This window comes from Tachypleus tridentatus, unplaced genomic scaffold (genome assembly GCF_004210375.1).
Source record: "Tachypleus tridentatus isolate NWPU-2018 unplaced genomic scaffold, ASM421037v1 Hic_cluster_7, whole genome shotgun sequence".
Classification (NCBI taxonomy): domain Eukaryota; kingdom Metazoa; phylum Arthropoda; class Merostomata; order Xiphosura; family Limulidae; genus Tachypleus; species Tachypleus tridentatus.
Window position 1 is genome coordinate 1 of NW_027467787.1, and position 26,876 is coordinate 26,876.

Consider the following 26,876-nt stretch of genomic DNA (forward strand, 5'->3'; position numbering starts at 1 on the left):
AAACTGTTATTTTATGTTGGGTTAGGAACAGTATTTATTCACTGTACTAATAAACTGTTATTTTATGTTGGGTTAGGAACAGTATTTATTCACTGTACTAATAAACTGTTATTTTATGTTGGGTTAGGAACAGTATTTATTCACTGTACTAATAAACTGTTATTTCATGTTGGGTTAGGAACAGTATTTATTCACTGTACTAATAAACTGTTATTTTATGTTGGGTTGGGTATTTATTCAGTACTAATAAACTGAACAGTATTTATTCACTGTACTAATAAACTGTTATTTTATGTTGGGTTAGGAACAGTATTTATTCACTGTACTAATAAACTGTTATTTCATGTTGGGTTAGGAACAGTATTTATTCACTGTACTAATAAACTGTTATTTCATGTTGGGTTAGGAACAGTATTTATTCACTGTACTAATAAACTGTTATTTCATGTTGGGTTAGGAACAGTATTTATTCACTGTACTAATAAACTGTTATTTCATGTTGGGTTAGGAACAGTATTTATTCACTGTACTAATAAACTGTTATTTTATGTTGGGTTAGGAACAGTATTTATTCACTGTACTAATAAACTGTTATTTTATGTTGGGTTAGGAACAGTATTTATTCACTGTACTAATAAACTGTTATTTCATGTTGGGTTAGGAACAGTATTTATTCACTGTACTAATAAACTGTTATTTTATGTTGGGTTAGGAACAGTATTTATTCACTGTACTAATAAACTGTTATTTCATGTTGGGTTAGGAACAGTATTTATTCACTGTACTAATAAACTGTTATTTCATGTTGGGTTAGGAACAGTATTTATTCACTGTACTAATAAACTAATAAACGTTTATTTCATGTTGGGTTAGGAACAGTATTTATTCACTGTACTAATAAACTGTTATTTCATGTTGGGTTAGGAACAGTATTTATTCACTGTACTAATAAACTGTTATTTTATGTTGGGTTAGGAACAGTATTTATTCACTGTACTAATAAACTGTTATTTTATGTTGGGTTAGGAACAGTATTTATTCACTGTACTAATAAACTGTTATTTCATGTTGGGTTAGGAACAGTATTTATTCACTGTACTAATAAACTGTTATTTCATGTTGGGTTAGGAACAGTATTTATTCACTGTACTAATAAACTGTTATTTCATGTTGGGTTAGGAACAGTATTTATTCACTGTACTAATAAACTGTTATTTCATGTTGGGTTAGGAACAGTATTTATTCACTGTACTAATAAACTTTTCATGTTGGGTTAGGAACAGTATTTATTCACTGTACTAATAAACTGTTATTTCATGTTGGGTTAGGAACAGTATTTATTCACTGTACTAATAAACTGTTATTTTATGTTGGGTTAGGTACTAATAAACTGTTATTTTATGTTGGGTTAGGAACAGTATTTATTCACTGTACTAATAAACTGTTATTTTATGTTGGGTTAGAACAGTATTTATTCACTGTACTAATAAACTGTTATTTTATGTTGGGTTAGGAACAGTATTTATTCACTGTACTAATAAACTGTTATTTCATGTTGGGTTAGGAACAGTATTTATTCACTGTACTAATAAACTGTTATTTCATGTTGGGTTAGGAACAGTATTTATTCACTGTACTAATAAACTGTTATTTCATGTTGGGTTAGGAACAGTATTTATTCACTGTACTAATAAACTGTTATTTCATGTTGGGTTAGGAACAGTATTTATTCACTGTACTAATAAACTGTTATTTTATGTTGGGTTAGGAACAGTATTTATTCACTGTACTAATAAACTGTTATTTCATGTTGGGTTACAGTATTTATTCACTGTACTAATAAACTGTTATTTCATGTTGGGTTATGTTGGGTTAGGAACAGTATTTATTCACTGTACTAATAAACTGTTATTTCATGTTGGGTTAGGAACAGTATTTATTCACTGTACTAATAAACTGTTATTTCATGTTGGGTTAGGAACAGTATTTATTCACTGTACTAATAAACTGTTATTTTATGTTGGGTTAGGAACAGTATTTATTCACTGTACTAATAAACTGTTATTTCATGTTGGGTTAGGAACAGTATTTATTCACTGTACTAATAAACTGTTATTTTATGTTGGGTTAGGAACAGTATTTATTCACTGTACTAATAAACTGTTATTTCATGTTGGGTTAGGAACAGTATTTATTCACTGTACTAACTAATAAACTGTACTATTTCATGTTGGGTTAGGAACAGTATTTATTCACTGTACTAATAAACTGTTATTTCATGTTGGGTTAGGAACAGTATTTATTCACTGTACTAATAAACTGTTATTTCATGTTGGGTTAGGAACAGTATTTATTCACTGTACTAATAAACTGTTATTTCATGTTGGGTTAGGAACAGTATTTATTCACTGTACTAATAAACTGTTATTTTATGTTGTTATTTTATGGTTAGGAACAGTATTTATTCACTGTACTAATAAACTGTTATTTCATGTTGGGTTAGGAACAGTATTTATTCACTGTACTAATAAACTGTTATTTCATGTTGGGTTAGGAACAGTATTTATTCACTGTACTAATAAACTGTTATTTTATGTTGGGTTAGGAACAGTATTTATTCACTGTACTAATAAACTGTTATTTTATGTTGGGTTAGGAACAGTATTTATTCACTGTACTAATAAACTGTTATTTCATGTTGGGTTAGGAACAGTATTTATTCACTGTACTAATAAACTGTTATTTTATGTTGGGTTAGGAACAGTATTTATTCACTGTACTAATAAACTGTTATTTCATGTTGGGTTAGGAACAGTATTTATTCACTGTACTAATAAACTGTTATTTTATGTTGGGTTAGGAACAGTATTTATTCACTGTACTAATAAACTGTTATTTTATGTTGGGTTAGGAACAGTATTTATTCACTGTACTAATAAACTGTTATTTCATGTTGGGTTAGGAACAGTATTTATTCACTGTACTAATAAACTGTTATTTCATGTTGGGTTAGGAACAGTATTTATTCACTGTACTAATAAACTGTTATTTCATGTTGGGTTAGGAACAGTATTTATTCACTGTACTAATAAACTGTTATTTCATGTTGGGTTAGGAACAGTATTTATTCACTGTACTAATAAACTGTTATTTCATGTTGGGTTAGGAACAGTATTTATTCACTGTACTAATAAACTGTTATTTCATGTTGGGTTAGGAACAGTATTTATTCACTGTACTAATAAACTGTTATTTCATGTTGGGTTAGAACAGTATTTATTCACTGTACTAATAAACTGTTATTTCATGTTGGGTTAGGAACAGTATTTATTCACTGTACTAATAAACTGTTATTTCATGTTGGGTTAGGAACAGTATTTATTCACTGTACTAATAAACTGTTATTTTATGTTGGGTTAGGAACAGTATTTATTCACTGTACTAATAAACTGTTATTTCATGTTGGGTTAGGAACAGTATTTATTCACTGTACTAATAAACTGTTATTTTATGTTGGGTTAGGAACAGTATTTATTCACTGTACTAATAAACTGTTATTTCATGTTGGGTTAGGAACAGTATTTATTCACTGTACTAATAAACTGTTATTTCATGTTGGGTTAGGAACAGTATTTATTCACTGTACTAATAAACTGTTATTTTATGTTGGGTTAGGAACAGTATTTATTCACTGTACTAATAAACTGTTATTTTATGTTGGGTTAGGAACAGTATTTATTCACTGTACTAATAAACTGTTATTTCATGTTGGGTTAGGAACAGTATTTATTCACTGTACTAATAAACTGTTATTTCATGTTGGGTTAGGAACAGTATTTATTCACTGTACTAATAAACTGTTATTTCATGTTGGGTTAGGAACAGTATTTATTCACTGTACTAATAAACTGTTATTTTATGTTGGGTTAGGAACAGTATTTATTCACTGTACTAATAAACTGTTATTTCATGTTGGGTTAGGAACAGTATTTATTCACTGTACTAATAAACTGTTATTTCATGTTGGGTTAGGAACAGTATTTATTCACTGTACTAATAAACTGTTATTTTATGTTGGGTTAGGAACAGTATTTATTCACTGTACTAATAAACTGTTATTTCATGTTGGGTTAGGAACAGTATTTATTCACTGTACTAATAAACTGTTATTTTATGTTGGGTTAGGAACAGTATTTATTCACTGTACTAATAAACTGTTATTTTATGTTGGGTTAGGAACAGTATTTATTCACTGTACTAATAAACTGTTATTTTATGTTGGGTTAGGAACAGTATTTATTCACTGTACTAATAAACTGTTATTTCATGTTGGGTTAGGAACAGTATTTATTCACTGTACTAATAAACTGTTATTTCATGTTGGGTTAGGAACAGTATTTATTCACTGTACTAATAAACTGTTATTTTATGTTGGGTTAGGAACAGTATTTATTCACTGTACTAATAAACTGTTATTTCATGTTGGGTTAGGAACAGTATTTATTCACTGTACTAATAAACTGTTATTTCATGTTGGGTTAGGAACAGTATTTATTCACTGTACTAATAAACTGTTATTTTATGTTGGGTTAGGAACAGTATTTATTCACTGTACTAATAAACTGTTATTTTATGTTGGGTTAGGAACAGTATTTATTCACTGTACTAATAAACTGTTATTTTATGTTGGGTTAGGAACAGTATTTATTCACTGTACTAATAAACTGTTATTTTATGTTGGGTTAGGAACAGTATTTATTCACTGTACTAATAAACTGTTATTTTATGTTGGGTTAGGAACAGTATTTATTCACTGTACTAATAAACTGTACTATTTTATGTTGGGTTAGGAACAGTATTTATTCACTGTACTAATAAACTGTTATTTCATGTTGGGTTAGGAACAGTATTTATTCACTGTACTAATAAACTGTTATTTTATGTTGGGTTAGGAACAGTATTTATTCACTGTACTAATAAACTGTTATTTCATGTTGGGTTAGGAACAGTATTTATTCACTGTACTAATAAACTGTTATTTCATGTTGGGTTAGGAACAGTATTTATTCACTGTACTAATAAACTGTTATTTCATGTTGGGTTAGGAACAGTATTTATTCACTGTACTAATAAACTGTTATTTTATGTTGGGTTAGGAACAGTATTTATTCACTGTACTAATAAACTGTTATTTCATGTTGGGTTAGGAACAGTATTTATTCACTGTACTAATAAACTGTTATTTCATGTTGGGTTAGGAACAGTATTTATTCACTGTACTAATAAACTGTTATTTCATGTTGGGTTAGGAACAGTATTTATTCACTGTACTAATAAACTGTTATTTCATGTTGGGTTAGGAACAGTATTTATTCACTGTACTAATAAACTGTTATTTCATGTTGGGTTAGGAACAGTATTTATTCACTGTACTAATAAACTGTTATTTCATGTTGGGTTAGGAACAGTATTTATTCACTGTACTAATAAACTGTTATTTCATGTTGGGTTAGGAACAGTATTTATTCACTGTACTAATAAACTGTTATTTCATGTTGGGTTAGGAACAGTATTTATTCACTGTACTAATAAACTGTTATTTCATGTTGGGTTAGGAACAGTATTTATTCACTGTACTAATAAACTGTTATTTCATGTTGGGTTAGGAACAGTATTTATTCACTGTACTAATAAACTGTTATTTTATGTTGGGTTAGGAACAGTATTTATTCACTGTACTAATAAACTGTTATTTTATGTTGGGTTAGGAACAGTATTTATTCACTGTACTAATAAACTGTTATTTCATGTTGGGTTAGGAACAGTATTTATTCACTGTACTAATAAACTGTTATTTCATGTTGGGTTAGGAACAGTATTTATTCACTGTACTAATAAACTGTTATTTCATGTTGGGTTAGGAACAGTATTTATTCACTGTACTAATAAACTGTTATTTCATGTTGGGTTAGGAACAGTATTTATTCACTGTACTAATAAACTGTTATTTTATGTTGGGTTAGGAACAGTATTTATTCACTGTACTAATAAACTGTTATTTTATGTTGGGTTAGGAACAGTATTTATTCACTGTACTAATAAACTGTTATTTTATGTTGGGTTAGGAACAGTATTTATTCACTGTACTAATAAACTGTTATTTCATGTTGGGTTAGGAACAGTATTTATTCACTGTACTAATAAACTGTTATTTTATGTTGGGTTAGGAACAGTATTTATTCACTGTACTAATAAACTGTTATTTCATATGTTGGGTTAGGAACAGTATTTATTCACTGTACTAATAAACTGTTATTTCATGTTGGGTTAGGAACAGTATTTATTCACTGTACTAATAAACTGTTATTTCATGTTGGGTTAGGAACAGTATTTATTCACTGTACTAATAAACTGTTATTTCATGTTGGGTTAGGAACAGTATTTATTCACTGTACTAATAAACTGTTATTTTATGTTGGGTTGGAACAGTATTTATTCACTGTACTAATAAACATGTTGGGTTAGAACAGTATTTATTCACTGTACTAATAAACTGTTATTTTATGTTGGGTTAGTATTTATTCACTGTACTACAGTATTTATTCACTGTACTAATAAACTGTTATTTCATGTTGGGTTAGGAACAGTATTTATTCACTGTACTAATAAACTGTTATTTTATGTTGGGTTAGGAACAGTATTTATTCACTGTACTAATAAACTGTTATTTTATGTTGGGTTAGGAACAGTATTTATTCACTGTACTAATAAACTGTTATTTTATGTTGGGTTAGGAACAGTATTTATTCACTGTACTAATAAACTGTTATTTCATGTTGGGTTAGGAACAGTATTTATTCACTGTACTAATAAACTGTTATTTTATGTTGGGTTAGGAACAGTATTTATTCACTGTACTAATAAACTGTTATTTCATGTTGGGTTAGGAACAGTATTTATTCACTGTACTAATAAACTGTTATTTTATGTTGGGTTAGGAACAGTATTTATTCACTGTACTAATAAACTGTTATTTCATGTTGGGTTAGGAACAGTATTTATTCACTGTACTAATAAACTGTTATTTCATGTTGGGTTAGGAACAGTATTTATTCACTGTACTAATAAACTTTATTTCATGTTGGGTTAGGAACAGTATTTATTCACTGTACTAATAAACTGTTATTTCATGTTGGGTTAGGAACAGTATTTATTCACTGTACTAATAAACTGTTATTTCATGTTGGGTTAGGAACAGTATTTATTCACTGTACTAATAAACTGTTATTTCATGTTGGGTTAGGAACAGTATTTATTCACTGTACTAATAAACTGTTATTTCATGTTGGGTTAGGAACAGTATTTATTCACTGTACTAATAAACTGTTATTTCATGTTGGGTTAGGAACAGTATTTATTCACTGTACTAATAAACTGTTATTTCATGTTGGGTTAGGAACAGTATTTATTCACTGTACTAATAAACTGTTATTTCATGTTGGGTTAGGAACAGTATTTATTCACTGTACTAATAAACTTTTATTTCATGTTGGGTTAGAAACAGTATTTATTCACTGTACTAATAAACTGTCATTTCATGTTGGGTTAGGAACAATATTTATTCACTGTACTAATAAACTGTCATTTTATGTTGGGTTAGGAACAGTATTTATTCACTGTACTAATAAACTGTTATTTCATGTTGGGTTAGGAACAGTATTTATTCACTGTACTAATAAACTGTTATTTTATGTTGGGTTAGGAACAGTATTTATTCACTGTACTAATAAACTGTTATTTCATGTTGGGTTAGGAACAGTATTTATTCACTGTACTAATAAACTGTTATTTTATGTTGGGTTAGGAACAGTATTTATTCACTGTACTAATAAACTGTTATTTCATGTTGGGTTAGGAACAGTATTTATTCACTGTACTAATAAACTGTTATTTCATGTTGGGTTAGGAACAGTATTTATTCACTGTACTAATAAACTGTTATTTCATGTTGGGTTAGGAACAGTATTTATTCACTGTACTAATAAACTGTTATTTCATGTTGGGTTAGGAACAGTATTTATTCACTGTACTAATAAACTGTTATTTTATGTTGGGTTAGGAACAGTATTTATTCACTGTACTAATAAACTGTTATTTTATGTTGGGTTAGGAACAGTATTTATTCACTGTACTAATAAACTGTTATTTCATGTTGGGTTAGGAACAGTATTTATTCACTGTACTAATAAACTGTTATTTCATGTTGGGTTAGGAACAGTATTTATTCACTGTACTAATAAACTTTATTTCATGTTGGGTTAGGAACAGTATTTATTCACTGTACTAATAAACTGTTATTTCATGTTGGGTTAGGAACAGTATTTATTCACTGTACTAATAAACTGTTATTTCATGTTGGGTTAGGAACAGTATTTATTCACTGTACTAATAAACTGTTATTTTATGTGTTGGGTATTTATTCACTGTACTAATAAACTGAACAGTATTTATTCACTGTACTAATAAACTGTTATTTCATGTTGGGTTAGGAACAGTATTTATTCACTGTACTAATAAACTGTTATTTTATGTTGGGTTAGGAACAGTATTTATTCACTGTACTAATAAACTGTTATTTTATGTTGGGTTACGAACAGTATTTATTCACTGTACTAATAAATTGTTATTTCAAGTTGGGTTAGGAACAGTATTTATTCACTGTACTAATTCACTGTTATTTTATGTTGGGTTAGGAACAGTATTTATTCACTGTACTAATAAACTGTTATTTCATGTTGGGTTAGGAACAGTATTTATTCACTGTACTAATAAACTGTTATTTCATGTTGGGTTAGGAACAGTATTTATTCACTGTACTAATAAACTGTTATTTCATGTTGGGTTAGGAACAGTATTTATTCACTGTACTAATAAACTGTTATTTTATGTTGGGTTAGGAACAGTATTTATTCACTGTACTAATAAACTGTTATTTTGTGTTGGGTTAGGAACAGTATTTATTCACTGTACTAATAAACTGTTATTTTATGTTGGGTTAGGAACAGTATTTATTCACTGTACTAATAAACTGTTATTTCATGTTGGGTTAGGAACAGTATTTATTCACTGTACTAATAAACTGTTATTTTATGTTGGGTTAGGAACAGTATTTATTCACTGTACTAATAAACTGTTATTTCATGTTGGGTTAGGAACAGTATTTATTCACTGTACTAATAAACTGTTATTTTATGTTGGGTTAGGAACAGTATTTATTCACTGTACTAATAAACTGTTATTTCATGTTGGGTTAGGAACAGTATTTATTCACTGTACTAATAAACTGTTATTTCATGTTGGGTTAGGAACAGTATTTATTCACTGTACTAATAAACTGTTATTTCATGTTGGGTTAGGAACAGTATTTATTCACTGTACTAATAAACTGTTATTTTATGTTGGGTTAGGAACAGTATTTATTCACTGTACTAATAAACTGTTATTTCATGTTGGGTTAGGAACAGTATTTATTCACTGTACTAATAAACTGTTATTTCATGTTGGGTTAGGAACAGTATTTATTCACTGTACTAATAAACTGTTATTTCATGTTGGGTTAGGAACAGTATTTATTCACTGTACTAATAAACTGTTATTTTATGTTGGGTTAGGAACAGTATTTATTCTGTACTGTACTAATAAACTGTTATTTCATGTTGGGTTAGGAACAGTATTTATTCACTGTACTAATAAACTGTTATTTCATGTTGGGTTAGGAACAGTATTTATTCACTGTACTAATAAACTGTTATTTCATGTTGGGTTAGGAACAGTATTTATTCACTGTACTAATAAACTGTTATTTCATGTTGGGTTAGGAACAGTATTTATTCACTGTACTAATAAACTGTTATTTTATGTTGGGTTAGGAACAGTATTTATTCACTGTACTAATAAACTGTTATTTCATGTTGGGTTAGGAACAGTATTTATTCACTGTACTAATAAACTGTTATTTTATGTTGGGTTAGGAACAGTATTTATTCACTGTACTAATAAACTGTTATTTCATGTTGGGTTAGGAACAGTATTTATTCACTGTACTAATAAACTGTTATTTTATGTTGGGTTAGGAACAGTATTTATTCACTGTACTAATAAACTGTTATTTCATATTCACTGTTGGGTTAGGAACAGTATTTATTCACTGTACTAATAAACTGTTATTTCATGTTGGGTTAGGAACAGTATTTATTCACTGTACTAATAAACTTATTCTATGTTGGGTTAGGAACAGTATTTATTCACTGTACTAATAAACTTATTTCATGTTGGGTTAGGAACAGTATTTATTCACTGTACTAATAAATTGTTATTTCAAGTTGGGTTAGGAACAGTATTTATTCACTGAACAGTATTTATTCACTGTACTAATAAACTGTTATTTTATGTTGGGTTAGGAACAGTATTTATTCACTGTACTAATAAACTGTTATTTGGGTTAGGAACATGTTGTTATTTTATGGTTAGGAACAGTATTTATTCACTGTACTAATAAACTGTTATTTCATGTTGGGTTAGGAACAGTATTTATTCACTGTACTAATAAACTGTTATTTCATGTTGGGTTAGGAACAGTATTTATTCACTGTACTAATAAACTTATATTTCATGTTGGGTTAGGAACAGTATTTATTCACTGTACTAATAAACTGTTATTTTATGTTGGGTTAGGAACAGTATTTATTCACTGTACTAATAAACTGTTATTTTATGTTGGGTTAGGAACAGTATTTATTCACTGTACTAATAAACTGTTATTTCATGTTGGGTTAGGAACAGTATTTATTCACTGTACTAATAAACTGTTATTTCATGTTGGGTTAGGAACAGTATTTATTCACTGTACTAATAAACTGTTATTTCATGTTGGGTTAGGAACAGTATTTATTCACTGTACTAATAAACTGTTATTTCATGTTGGGTTAGGAACAGTATTTATTCACTGTACTAATAAACTGTTATTTTATGTTGGGTTAGGAACAGTATTTATTCACTGTACTAATAAACTGTTATTTCATGTTGGGTTAGGAACAGTATTTATTCACTGTACTAATAAACTGTTATTTTATGTTGGGTTAGGAACAGTATTTATTCACTGTACTAATAAACTGTTATTTTATGTTGGGTTAGGAACAGTATTTATTCACTGTACTAATAAACTGTTATTTTATGTTGGGTTAGGAACAGTATTTATTCACTGTACTAATAAACTGTTATTTTATGTTGGGTTAGGAACAGTATTTATTCACTGTACTAATAAACTGTTATTTTATGTTGGGTTAGGAACAGTATTTATTCACTGTACTAATAAACTGTTATTTTATGTTGGGTTAGGAACAGTATTTATTCACTGTACTAATAAACTGTTATTTCATGTTGGGTTAGGAACAGTATTTATTCACTGTACTAATAAACTGTTATTTCATGTTGGGTTAGGAACAGTATTTATTCACTGTACTAATAAACTGTTATTTCATGTTGGGTTAGGAACAGTATTTATTCACTGTACTAATAAACTGTCATTTCATGTTGGGTTAGGAACAGTATTCACTGTTAATAAACTTTATTTCATGGGGTTAAACAGTATTTATTCACTGTACTAATAAACTGTTATTTTATGTTGGGTTAGGAACAGTATTTATTCACTGTACTAATAAACTGTTATTTCATGTTGGGTTAGGAACAGTATTTATTCACTGTACTAATAAACTGTTATTTTATGTTGGGTTAGGAACAGTATTTATTCACTGTACTAATAAACTGTTATTTTATGTTGGGTTAGGAACAGTATTTATTCACTGTACTAATAAACTGTTATTTCATGTTGGGTTAGGAACAGTATTTATTCACTGTACTAATAAACTGTTATTTCATGTTGGGTTAGGAACAGTATTTATTCACTGTACTAATAAACTGTTATTTCATGTTGGGTTAGGAACAGTATTTATTCACTGTACTAATAAACTGTTATTTCATGTTGGGTATAGTACTAACTGTTAGTTGGGTTAGGATTCACTGTACTAATAAACTGTTATTTTATGTTGGGTTAGGAACAGTATTTATTCACTGTACTAATAAACTGTTATTTCATGTTGGGTTAGGAACAGTATTTATTCACTGTACTAATAAACTGTTATTTCATGTTGGGTTAGGAACAGTATTTATTCACTGTACTAATAAACTGTTATTTCATGTTGGGTTAGGAACAGTATTTATTCACTGTACTAATAAACTGTTATTTTATGTTGGGTTAGGAACAGTATTTATTCACTGTACTAATAAACTGTTATTTTATGTTGGGTTAGGAACAGTATTTATTCACTGTACTAATAAACTGTTATTTCATGTTGGGTTAGGAACAGTATTTATTCACTGTACTAATAAACTGTTATTTCATGTTGGGTTAGGAACAGTATTTATTCACTGTACTAATAAACTGTACTATTTCATGTTGGGTTAGGAACAGTATTTATTCACTGTACTAATAAACTGTCATTTCATGTTGGGTTAGGAACAGTATTTATTCACTGTACTAATAAACTGTTATTTCATGTTGGGTTAGGAACAGTATTTATTCACTGTACTAATAAACTGTTATTTTATGTTGGGTTAGGAACAGTATTTATTCACTGTACTAATAAACTGTTATTTCATGTTGGGTTAGGAACAGTATTTATTCACTGTACTAATAAACTGTTATTTTATGTTGGGTTAGGAACAGTATTTATTCACTGTACTAATAAACTGTTATTTCATGTTGGGTTAGGAACAGTATTTATTCACTGTACTAATAAACTGTTATTTCATGTTGGGTTAGGAACAGTATTTATTCACTGTACTAATAAACTGTTATTTCATGTTGGGTTAGAAACAGTATTTATTCACTGTACTAATAAACTGTTATTTCATGTTGGGTTAGGTAACAGTATTTATTCACTGTACTAATAAACTGTTATTTTATGTTGGGTTAGGAACAGTATTTATTCACTGTACTAATAAACTGTTATTTTATGTTGGGTTAGGAACAGTATTTATTCACTGTACTAATAAACTGTTATTTCATGTTGGGTTAGGAACAGTATTTATTCACTGTACTAATAAACTGTTATTTCATGTTGGGTTAGGAACAGTATTTATTCACTGTACTAATAAACTGTTATTTCATGTTGGGTTAGGAACAGTATTTATTCACTGTACTAATAAACTGTTATTTTATGTTGGGTTAGGAACAGTATTTATTCACTGTACTAATAAACTGTTATTTCATGTTGGGTTAGGAACAGTATTTATTCACTGTACTAATAAACTGTTATTTTATGTTGGGTTAGGAACAGTATTTATTCACTGTACTAATAAACTGTTATTTTATGTTGGGTTAGGAACAGTATTTATTCACTGTACTAATAAACTGTTATTTCATGTTGGGTTAGGAACAGTATTTATTCACTGTACTAATAAACTGTTATTTCATGTTGGGTTAGGAACAGTATTTATTCACTGTACTAATAAACTGTTATTTCATGTTGGGTTAGGAACAGTATTTATTCACTGTACTAATAAACTGTTATTTCATGTTGGGTTAGGAACAGTATTTATTCACTGTACTAATAAACTGTTATTTCATGTTGGGTTAGGAACAGTATTTATTCACTGTACTAATAAACTGTTATTTCATGTTGGGTTAGGAACAGTATTTATTCACTGTACTAATAAACTGTTATTTTATGTTGGGTTAGGAACAGTATTTATTCACTGTACTAATAAACTGTTATTTGGGTTAGGAACAGTATTTATTCACTGTTGGGTTAGGAACAGTATTTATTCACTGTACTAATAAACTGTTATTTCATGTTGGGTTAGGAACAGTATTTATTCACTGTACTAATAAACTGTTATTTCATGTTGGGTTAGGAACAGTATTTATTCACTGTACTAATAAACTGTTATTTTATGTTGGGTTAGGAACAGTATTTATTCACTGTACTAATAAACTGTTATTTTATGTTGGGTTATGTTGTTGGGTTAGGAACAGTATTTATTCACTGTACTAATAAACTGTTATTTTATGTTGGGTTAGGAACAGTATTTATTCACTGTACTAATAAACTGTTATTTCATTTATGTTGTTATTTTATGTTGGGTTAGGAACAGTATTTATTCACTGTACTAATAAACTGTTATTTCATGTTGGGTTAGGAACAGTATTTATTCACTGTACTAATAAACTGTTATTTTATGTTGGGTTAGGAACAGTATTTATTCACTGTACTAATAAACTGTTATTTCATGTTGGGTTAGGAACAGTATTTATTCACTGTACTAATAAACTGTTATTTCATGTTGGGTTAGGAACAGTATTTATTCACTGTACTAATAAACTGTTATTTCATGTTGGGTTAGGAACAGTATTTATTCACTGTACTAATAAACTGTTATTTCATGTTGGGTTAGGAACAGTATTTATTCACTGTACTAATAAACTGTTATTTTATGTTGGGTTAGGAACAGTATTTATTCACTGTACTAATAAACTGTTATTTCATGTTGGGTTAGGAACAGTATTTATTCACTGTACTAATAAACTGTTATTTTATGTTGGGTTAGGAACAGTATTTATTCACTGTACTAATAAACTGTTATTTCATGTTGGGTTAGGAACAGTATTTATTCACTGTACTAATAAACTGTTATTTGGGTTAGAACATGTTGGTTGGGTTAGGAACAGTATTTATTCACTGTACTAATAAACTGTTATTTCATGTTGGGTTAGGAACAGTATTTATTCACTGTACTAATAAACTGTTATTTCATGTTGGGTTAGGAACAGTATTTATTCACTGTACTAATAAACTGTTATTTCATGTTGGGTTAGGAACAGTATTTATTCACTGTACTAATAAACTGTTATTTTATGTTGGGTTAGGAACAGTATTTATTCACTGTACTAATAAACTGTTATTTCATGTTGGGTTAGGAACAGTATTTATTCACTGTACTAATAAACTGTTATTTCATGTTGGGTTAGGAACAGTATTTATTCACTGTACTAATAAACTGTTATTTTATGTTGGGTTAGGAACAGTATTTATTCACTGTACTAATAAACTGTTATTTCATGTTGGGTTAGGAACAGTATTTATTCACTGTACTAATAAACTGTTATTTTATGTTGGGTTAGGAACAGTATTTATTCACTGTACTAATAAACTGTTATTTCATGTTGGGTTAGGAACAGTATTTATTCACTGTACTAATAAACTGTTATTTCATGTTGGGTTAGGAACAGTATTTATTCACTGTACTAATAAACTGTTATTTCATGTTGGGTTAGGAACAGTATTTATTCACTGTACTAATAAACTGTTATTTTATGTTGGGTTAGGAACAGTATTTATTCACTGTACTAATAAACTGTTATTTCATGTTGGGTTAGGAACAGTATTTATTCACTGTACTAATAAACTGTTATTTCATGTTGGGTTAGGAACAGTATTTATTCACTGTACTAATAAACTGTTATTTCATGTTGGGTTAGGAACAGTATTTATTCACTGTACTAATAAACTGTTATTTCATGTTGGGTTAGGAACAGTATTTATTCACTGTACTAATAAACTGTTATTTTATGTTGGGTTAGGAACAGTATTTATTCACTGTACTAATAAACTGTTATTTTATGTTGGGTTAGGAACAGTATTTATTCACTGTACTAATAAACTGTTATTTCATGTTGGGTTAGGAACAGTATTTATTCACTGTACTAATAAACTGTTATTTTATGTTGGGTTAGGAACAGTATTTATTCACTGTACTAATAAACTGTTATTTCATGTTGGGTTAGGAACAGTATTTATTCACTGTACTAATAAACTGTTATTTTATGTTGGGTTAGGAACAGTATTTATTCACTGTACTAATAAACTGTTATTTCATGTTGGGTTAGGAACAGTATTTATTCACTGTACTAATAAACTGTTATTTCATGTTGGGTTAGGAACAGTATTTATTCACTGTACTAATAAACTGTTATTTCATGTTGGGTTAGGAACAGTATTTATTCACTGTACTAATAAACTGTTATTTCATGTTGGGTTAGGAACAGTATTTATTCACTGTACTAATAAACTGTTATTTTATGTTGGGTTAGGAACAGTATTTATTCACTGTACTAATAAACTGTTATTTCATGTTGGGTTAGGAACAGTATTTATTCACTGTACTAATAAACTGTTATTTCATGTTGGGTTAGGAACAGTATTTATTCACTGTACTAATAAACTGTTATTTTATGTTGGGTTAGGAACAGTATTTATTCACTGTACTAATAAACTGTTATTTTATGTTGGGTTAGGAACAGTATTTATTCACTGTACTAATAAACTGTTATTTCATGTTGGGTTAGGAACAGTATTTATTCACTGTACTAATAAACTGTTATTTCATGTTGGGTTAGGAACAGTATTTATTCACTGTACTAATAAACTGTTATTTTATGTTGGGTTAGGAACAGTATTTATTCACTGTACTAATAAACTGTTATTTCATGTTGGGTTAGGAACAGTATTTATTCACTGTACTAATAAACTGTTATTTTATGTTGGGTTAGGAACAGTATTTATTCACTGTACTAATAAACTGTTATTTTATGTTGGGTTAGGAACAGTATTTATTCACTGTACTAATAAACTGTTATTTCATGTTGGGTTAGGAACAGTATTTATTCACTGTACTAATAAACTGTTATTTCATGTTGGGTTAGGAACAGTATTTATTCACTGTACTAATAAACTGTTATTTCATGTTGGGTTAGGAACAGTATTTATTCACTGTACTAATAAACTGTTATTTTATGTTGGGTTAGGAACAGTATTTATTCACTGTACTAATAAACTGTTATTTCATGTTGGGTTAGGAACAGTATTTATTCACTGTACTAATAAACTGTTATTTTATTTCATGTTGGGTTAGGAACAGTATTTATTCACTGTACTAATAAACTGTTATTTCATGTTGGGTTAGGAACAGTATTTATTCACTGTACTAATAAACTGTTATTTTATGTTGGGTTAGGAACAGTATTTATTCACTGTACTAATAAACTGTTATTTTATGTTGGGTTAGGAACAGTATTTATTCACTGTACTAATAAACTGTTATTTCATGTTGGGTTAGGAACAGTATTTATTCACTGTACTAATAAACTGTTATTTTATGTTGGGTTAGGAACAGTATTTATTCACTGTACTAATAAACTGTTATTTTATGTTGGGTTAGGAACAGTATTTATTCACTGTACTAATAAACTGTTAAACAGTATTTATTCACTGTACTAATTTGTTATTTCATGTTGGGTTAGGAACAGTATTTATTCACTGTACTAATAAACTGTTATTTTATGTTGGGTTAGGAACAGTATTTATTCACTGTACTAATAAACTGTTATTTCATGTTGGGTTAGGAACAGTATTTATTCACTGTACTAATAAACTGTTATTTTATGTTGGGTTAGGAACAGTATTTATTCACTGTACTAATAAACTGTTATTTCATGTTGGGTTAGGAACAGTATTTATTCACTGTACTAATAAACTGTTATTTCATGTTGGGTTAGGAACAGTATTTATTCACTGTACTAATAAACTGTTATTTTATGTTGGGTTAGGAACAGTATTTATTCACTGTACTAATAAACTGTTATTTTATGTTGGGTTAGGAACAGTATTTATTCACTGTACTAATAAACTGTTATTTCATGTTGGGTTAGGAACAGTATTTATTCACTGTACTAATAAACTGTTATTTTATGTTGGGTTAGGAACAGTATTTATTCACTGTACTAATAAACTGTTATTTCATGTTGGGTTAGGAACAGTATTTATTCACTGTACTAATAAACTGTTATTTTATGTTGGGTTAGGAACAGTATTTATTCACTGTACTAATAAACTGTTATTTCATGTTGGGTTAGGAACAGTATTTATTCACTGTACTAATAAACTGTTATTTCATGTTGGGTTAGGAACAGTATTTATTCACTGTACTAATAAACTGTTATTTTATGTTGGGTTAGGAACAGTATTTATTCACTGTACTAATAAACTGTTATTTTATGTTGGGTTAGGAACAGTATTTATTCACTGTACTAATAAACTGTTATTTCATGTTGGGTTAGGAACAGTATTTATTCACTGTACTAATAAACTGTTATTTCATGTTGGGTTAGGAACAGTATTTATTCACTGTACTAATAAACTGTTATTTTATGTTGGGTTAGGAACAGTATTTATTCACTGTACTAATAAACTGTTATTTCATGTTGGGTTAGGAACAGTATTTATTCACTGTACTAATAAACTGTTATTTCATGTTGGGTTAGGAACAGTATTTATTCACTGTACTAATAAACTGTTATTTCATGTTGGGTTAGGAACAGTATTTATTCACTGTACTAATAAACTGTTATTTTATGTTGGGTTAGGAACAGTATTTATTCACTGTACTAATAAACTGTTATTTCATGTTGGGTTAGGAACAGTATTTATTCACTGTACTAATAAACTGTTATTTCATGTTGGGTTAGTATTTATTCACTGAACAGTATTTATTCACTGTACTAATAAACTGTTATTTCATGTTGGGTTAGGAACAGTATTTATTCACTGTACTAATAAACTGTTATTTCATGTTGGGTTAGGAACAGTATTTATTCACTGTACTAATAAACTGTTATTTCATGTTGGGTTAGGAACAGTATTTATTCACTGTACTAATAAACTGTTATTTTATGTTGGGTTAGGAACAGTATTTATTCACTGTACTAATAAACTGTTATTTTATGTTGGGTTAGGAACAGTATTTATTCACTGTACTAATAAACTGTTATTTCATGTTGGGTTAGGAACAGTATTTATTCACTGTACTAATAAACTGTTATTTTATGTTGGGTTAGGAACAGTATTTATTCACTGTACTAATAAACTGTTATTTTATGTTGGGTTAGGAACAGTATTTATTCACTGTACTAATAAACTGTTATTTCATGTTGGGTTAGGAACAGTATTTATTCACTGTACTAATAAACTGTTATTTCATGTTGGGTTAGGAACAGTATTTATTCACTGTACTAATAAACTGTTATTTCATGTTGGGTTAGGAACAGTATTTATTCACTGTACTAATAAACTGTTATTTCATGTTGGGTTAGGAACAGTATTTATTCACTGTACTAATAAACTGTTATTTCATGTTGGGTTAGGAACAGTATTTATTCACTGTACTAATAAACTGTTATGTTGGGTTAGGAACAGTATTTATTCACTGTACTAATAAACTGTTATTTTATGTTGGGTTGGGTTAGGAACAGTATTTATTCACTGTACTAATAAACTGTTATTTTATGTTGGGTTAGGAACAGTATTTATTCACTGTACTAATAAACTGTTATTTCATGTTGGGTTAGGAACAGTATTTATTCACTGTACTAATAAACTGTTATTTCATGTTGGGTTAGGAACAGTATTTATTCACTGTACTAATAAACTGTTATTTCATGTTGGGTTAGGAACAGTATTTATTCACTGTACTAATAAACTGTTATTTCATGTTGGGTTAGGAACAGTATTTATTCACTGTACTAATAAACTGTTATTTTATGTTGGGTTAGGAACAGTATTTATTCACTGTACTAATAAACTGTTATTTTATGTTGGGTTAGGAACAGTATTTATTCACTGTACTAATAAACTGTTATTTTATGTTGGGTTAGGAACAGTATTTATTCACTGTACTAATAAACTGTTATTTCATGTTGGGTTAGGAACAGTATTTATTCACTGTACTAATAAACTGTTATTTGGGTTAGGAACAGTATTTATTCACTGTACTATGTTGGGTTAGGAACAGTATTTATTCACTGTACTAATAAACTGTTATTTCATGTTGGGTTAGGAACAGTATTTATTCACTGTACTAATAAACTGTTATTTCATGTTGGGTTAGGAACAGTATTTATTCACTGTACTAATAAACTGTTATTTCATGTTGGGTTAGGAACAGTATTTATTCACTGTACTAATAAACTGTTATTTCATGTTGGGTTAGGAACAGTATTTATTCACTGTACTAATAAACTGTTATTTCATGTTGGGTAAGGAACAGTATTTATTCACTGTACTAATAAACTGTTATTTCATGTTGGGTTAGGAACAGTATTTATTCACTGTACTAATAAACATTTCATGTTGGGTTAGGAACAGTATTTATTCACTGTACTAATAAACTGTTATTTCATGTTGGGTTAGGAACAGTATTTATTCACTGTACTAATAAACTGTTATTTTATGTTGGGTTAGGAACAGTATTTATTCACTGTACTAATAAACTGTTATTTTATGTTGGGTTAGGAACAGTATTTATTCACTGTACTAATAAATTGTTATTTTATGTTGGGTTAGGAACAGTGTTTATTCACTGTACTAATAAACTGTTATTTCATGTTGGGTTAGGAACAGTATTTATTCACTGTACTAATAAACTGTTATTTTATGTTGGGTTAGGAACAGTATTTATTCACTGTACTAATAAACTGTTATTTCATGTTGGGTTAGGAACAGTATTTATTCACTGTACTAATCCACTGTTATTTTATGTTGGGTTAGGAACAGTATTTATTCACTGTACTAATAAACTGTTATTTTATATTGGGTTAGGAACAGTATTTATTCACTGTACTAATAAACTGTCATTTTATGTTGGGTTAGGAACAGTATTTATTCACTGTACTAATAAACTGTTATTTTATGTTGGGTTAGGAACAGTATTTATTCACTGTACTAATAAACTGTTATTTCATGTTGGGTTAGGAACAGTATTTATTCACTGTACTAATAAACTGTTATTTCATGTTGGGTTAGGAACAGTATTTATTCACTGTACTAATAAACTGTTATTTTATGTTGGGTTAGGAACAGTATTTATTCACTGTACTAATAAACTGTTATTTCATGTTGGGTTAGGAACAGTATTTATTCACTGTACTAATAAACTGTTATTTTATGTTGGGTTAGGAACAGTATTTATTCACTGTACTAATAAACTGTTATTTTATGTTGGGTTAGGAACAGTATTTATTCACTGTACTAATAAACTGTTATTTTATGTTGGGTTAGGAACAGTATTTATTCACTGTACTAATAAACTGTTATTTTATGTTGGGTTAGGAACAGTATTTATTCACTGTACTAATAAACTGTTATTTCATGTTGGGTTAGGAACAGTATTTATTCACTGTACTAATAAACTGTTATTTCATGTTGGGTTAGGAACAGTATTTATTCACTGTACTAATAAACTGTTATTTCATGTTGGGTTAGGAACAGTATTTATTCACTGTACTAATAAACTGTTATTTTATGTTGGGTTAGGAACAGTATTTATTCACTGTACTAATAAACTGTTATTTTATGTTGGGTTAGGAACAGTATTTATTCACTGTACTAATAAACTGTTATTTTATGTTGGGTTAGGAACAGTATTTATTCACTGTACTAATAAACTGTTATTTCATGTTGGGTTAGGAACAGTATTTATTCACTGTACTAATAAACTGTTATTTCATGTTGGGTTAGGAACAGTATTTATTCACTGTACTAATAAACTGTTATTTTATGTTGGGTTAGAAACAGTATTTATTCACTGTACTAATAAACTGTTATTTTATGTTGGGTTAGGAACAGTATTTATTCACTGTACTAATAAACTGTTATTTCATGTTGGGTTAGGAACAGTATTTATTCACTGTACTAATAAACTGTTATTTCATGTTGGGTTAGGAACAGTATTTATTCACTGTACTAATAAACTGTTATTTTATGTTGGGTTAGGAACAGTATTTATTCACTGTACTAATAAACTGTTATTTTATGTTGGGTTAGGAACAGTATTTATTCACTGTACTAATAAACTGTTATTTCATGTTGGGTTAGGAACAGTATTTATTCACTGTACTAATAAACTGTTATTTCATGTTGGGTTAGGAACAGTATTTATTCACTGTACTAATAAACTGTTATTTCATGTTGGGTTAGGAACAGTATTTATTCACTGTACTAATAAACTGTTATTTCATGTTGGGTTAGGAACAGTATTTATTCACTGTACTAATAAACTGTTATTTCATGTTGGGTTAGGAACAGTATTTATTCACTGTACTAATAAACTGTTATTTCATGTTGGGTTAGGAACAGTATTTATTCACTGTACTAATAAACTGTTATTTTATGTTGGGTTAGGAACAGTATTTATTCACTGTACTAATAAACTGTTATTTCATGTTGGGTTAGGAACAGTATTTATTCACTGTACTAATAAACTGTTATTTTATGTTGGGTTAGGAACAGTATTTATTCACTGTACTAATAAACTGTTATTTCATGTTGGGTTAGGAACAGTATTTATTCACTGTACTAATAAACTGTTATTTCATGTTGGGTTAGGAACAGTATTTATTCACTGTACTAATAAACTGTTATTTTATGTTGGGTTAGGAACAGTATTTATTCACTGTACTAATAAACTGTTATTTCATGTTGGGTTAGGAACAGTATTTATTCACTGTACTAATAAACTGTTATTTTATGTTGGGTTAGGAACAGTATTTATTCACTGTACTAATAAACTGTTATTTCATGTTGGGTTAGGAACAGTATTTATTCACTGTACTAATAAACTGTTATTTCATGTTGGGTTAGGAACAGTATTTATTCACTGTACTAATAAACTGTTATTTCATGTTGGGTTAGGAACAGTATTTATTCACTGTACTAATAAACTGTTATTTCATGTTGGGTTAGGAACAGTATTTATTCACTGTACTAATAAACTGTTATTTCATGTTGGGTTAGGAACAGTATTTATTCACTGTACTAATAAACTGTTATTTTATGTTGGGTTAGGAACAGTATTTATTCACTGTACTAATAAACTGTTATTTTATGTTGGGTTAGGAACAGTATTTATTCACTGTACTAATAAACTGTTATTTTATGTTGGGTTAGGAACAGTATTTATTCACTGTACTAATAAACTGTTATTTCATGTTGGGTTAGGAACAGTATTTATTCACTGTACTAATAAACTGTTATTTCATGTTGGGTTAGGAACAGTATTTATTCACTGTACTAATAAACTGTTATTTCATGTTGGGTTAGGAACAGTATTTATTCACTGTACTAATAAACTGTTATTTCATGTTGGGTTAGGAACAGTATTTATTCACTGTACTAATAAACTGTTATTTTATGTTGGGTTAGGAACAGTATTTATTCACTGTACTAATAAACTGTTATTTCATGTTGGGTTAGGAACAGTATTTATTCACTGTACTAATAAACTGTTATTTTATGTTGGGTTAGGAACAGTATTTATTCACTGTACTAATAAATTGTTATTTCATGTTGGGTTAGGAACAGTATTTATTCACTGTACTAATAAACTGTTATTTCATGTTGGGTTAGGAACAGTATTTATTCACTGTACTAATAAACTGTTATTTCATGTTGGGTTAGGAACAGTATTTATTCACTGTACTAATAAACTGTTATTTTATGTTGGGTTAGGAACAGTATTTATTCACTGTACTAATAAACTGTTATTTTATGTTGGGTTAGGAACAGTATTTATTCACTGTACTAATAAACTGTTATTTTATGTTGGGTTAGGAACAGTATTTATTCACTGTACTAATAAACTGTTATTTCATGTTGGGTTAGGAACAGTATTTATTCACTGTACTAATAAACTGTTATTTTGTGTTGGGTTAGGAACAGTATTTATTCACTGTACTAATAAACTGTTATTTTATGTTGGGTTAGGAACAGTATTTATTCACTGTACTAATAAACTGTTATTTCATGTTGGGTTAGGAACAGTATTTATTCACTGTACTAATAAACTGTTATTTCATGTTGGGTTAATAAACTGTTATTTTATGTTGGGTTAAACAGTATTTATTCACTGTACTAATAAACTGTTATTTCATGTTGGGTTAGGAACAGTATTTATTCACTGTACTAATAAACTGTTATTTTATGTTGGGTTAGGAACAGTATTTATTCACTGTACTAATAAACTTTTATTTCATGTTGGGTTAGGAACAGTATTTATTCACTGTACTAATAAACTGTTATTTCATGTTGGGTAAGGAACAGTATTTATTCACTGTACTAATAAACTGTTATTTCATGTTGGGTTAGGAACAGTATTTATTCACTGTACTAATAAACTGTTATTTCATGTTGGGTTAGGAACAGTATTTATTCACTGTACTAATAAACTGTTATTTTATGTTGGGTTAGGAACAGTATTTATTCACTGTACTAATAAACTGTTATTTTATGTTGGGTTAGGAACAGTATTTATTCACTGTACTAATAAACTGTTATTTTATGTTGGGTTAGGAACAGTATTTATTCACTGTACTAATAAACTGTTATTTCATGTTGGGTTAGAACAGTATTTATTCACTGTACTAATAAACTGTTATTTCATGTTGGGTTAGGAACAGTATTTATTCACTGTACTAATAAACTGTTATTTCATGTTGGGTTAGGAACAGTATTTATTCACTGTACTAATAAACTGTTATTTTATGTTGGGTTAGGAACAGTATTTATTCACTGTACTAATAAACTGTTATTTCATGTTGGGTTAGGAACAGTATTTATTCACTGTACTAATAAACTGTTATTTCATGTTGGGTTAGGAACAGTATTTATTCACTGTACTAATAAACTGTTATTTCATGTTGGGTTAGGAACAGTATTTTACTAATATTCACTGTTAGGAACAGTAAACTGTACTATAAACTTTATTTTATGTTGGGTTAGGAACAGTATTTATTCACTGTACTAATAAACTGTTATTTTATGTTGGGTTAGGAACAGTATTTATTCACTGTACTAATAAACTGTTATTTTATGTTGGGTTAGGAACAGTATTTATTCACTGTACTAATAAACTGTTATTTTATGTTGGGTTAGGAACAGTATTTATTCACTGTACTAATAAACTGTTATTTCATGTTGGGTTAGGAACAGTATTTATTCACTGTACTAATAAACTGTTATTTCATGTTGGGTTAGGAACAGTATTTATTCACTGTACTAATAAACTGTTATTTTATGTTGGGTTAGGAACAGTATTTATTCACTGTACTAATAAACTGTTATTTTATGTTGGGTTAGGAACAGTATTTATTCACTGTACTAATAAACTGTTATTTTATGTTGGGTTAGGAACAGTATTTATTCACTGTACTAATAAACTGTTATTTCATGTTGGGTTAGGAACAGTATTTATTCACTGTACTAATAAACTGTTATTTTATGTTGGGTTAGGAACAGTATTTATTCACTGTACTAATAAACTGTTATTTTATGTTGGGTTAGGAACAGTATTTATTCACTGTACTAATAAACTGTTATTTCATGTTGGGTTAGGAACAGTATTTATTCACTGTACTAATAAACTGTTATTTTATGTTGGGTTAGGAACAGTATTTATTCACTGTACTAATAAACTTCTATTTCATGTTGGGTTAGGAACAGTATTTATTCACTGTACTAATAAACTGTTACTTCATGTTGGGTAAGGAACAGTATTTATTCACTGTACTAATAAACTGTTATTTTATGTTGGGTTAGGAACAGTATTTATTCACTGTACTAATAAACTGTTATTTTATGTTGGGTTAGGAACAGTATTTATTCACTGTACTAATAAACTGTTATTTCATGTTGGGTTAGGAACAGTATTTATTCACTGTACTAATAAACTGTTATTTCATGTTGGGTTAGGAACAGTATTTATTCACTGTACTAATAAACTGTTATTTCATGTTGGGTTAGGAACAGTATTTATTCACTGTACTAATAAACTGTTATTTCATGTTGGGTTAGGAACAGTATTTATTCACTGTACTAATAAACTGTTATTTTATGTTGGGTTAGGAACAGTATTTATTCACTGTACTAATAAACTGTTATTTCATGTTGGGTTAGGAACAGTATTTATTCACTGTACTAATAAACTGTTATTTCATGTTGGGTTAGGAACAGTATTTATTCACTGTACTAATAAACTGTTATTTTATGTTGGGTTAGGAACAGTATTTATTCACTGTACTAATAAACTGTTATTTTATGTTGGGTTAGGAACAGTATTTATTCACTGTACTAATAAACTGTTATTTCATGTTGGGTTAGGAACAGTATTTATTCACTGTACTAATAAACTGTTATTTCATGTTGGGTTAGGAACAGTATTTATTCACTGTACTAATAAACTGTTATTTCATGTTGGGTTAACAGAACAGTATTTATTCACTGTACTAATAAACTGTTATTTTATGTTGGGTTAGGAACAGTATTTATTCACTGTACTAATAAACTGTTATTTCATGTTGGGTTAGGAACAGTATTTATTCACTGTACTAATAAACTGTTATTTTATGTTGGGTTAAAAACAGTATTTATTCACTGTACTAATAAACTGTTTTTTTATGTTGGGTTAGGAACAGTATTTATTCACTGTACTAATAAACTGTTATTTCATGTTGGGTTAGGAACAGTATTTATTCACTGTACTAATAAACTGTTATTTCATGTTGGGTTAGGAACAGTATTTATTCACTGTACTAATAAACTGTTATTTCATGTTGGGTTAGGAACAGTATTTATTCACTGTACTAATAAACTGTTACTTCATGTTGGGTTAGGAACAGTATTTATTCACTGTACTAATAAACTGTTATTTTA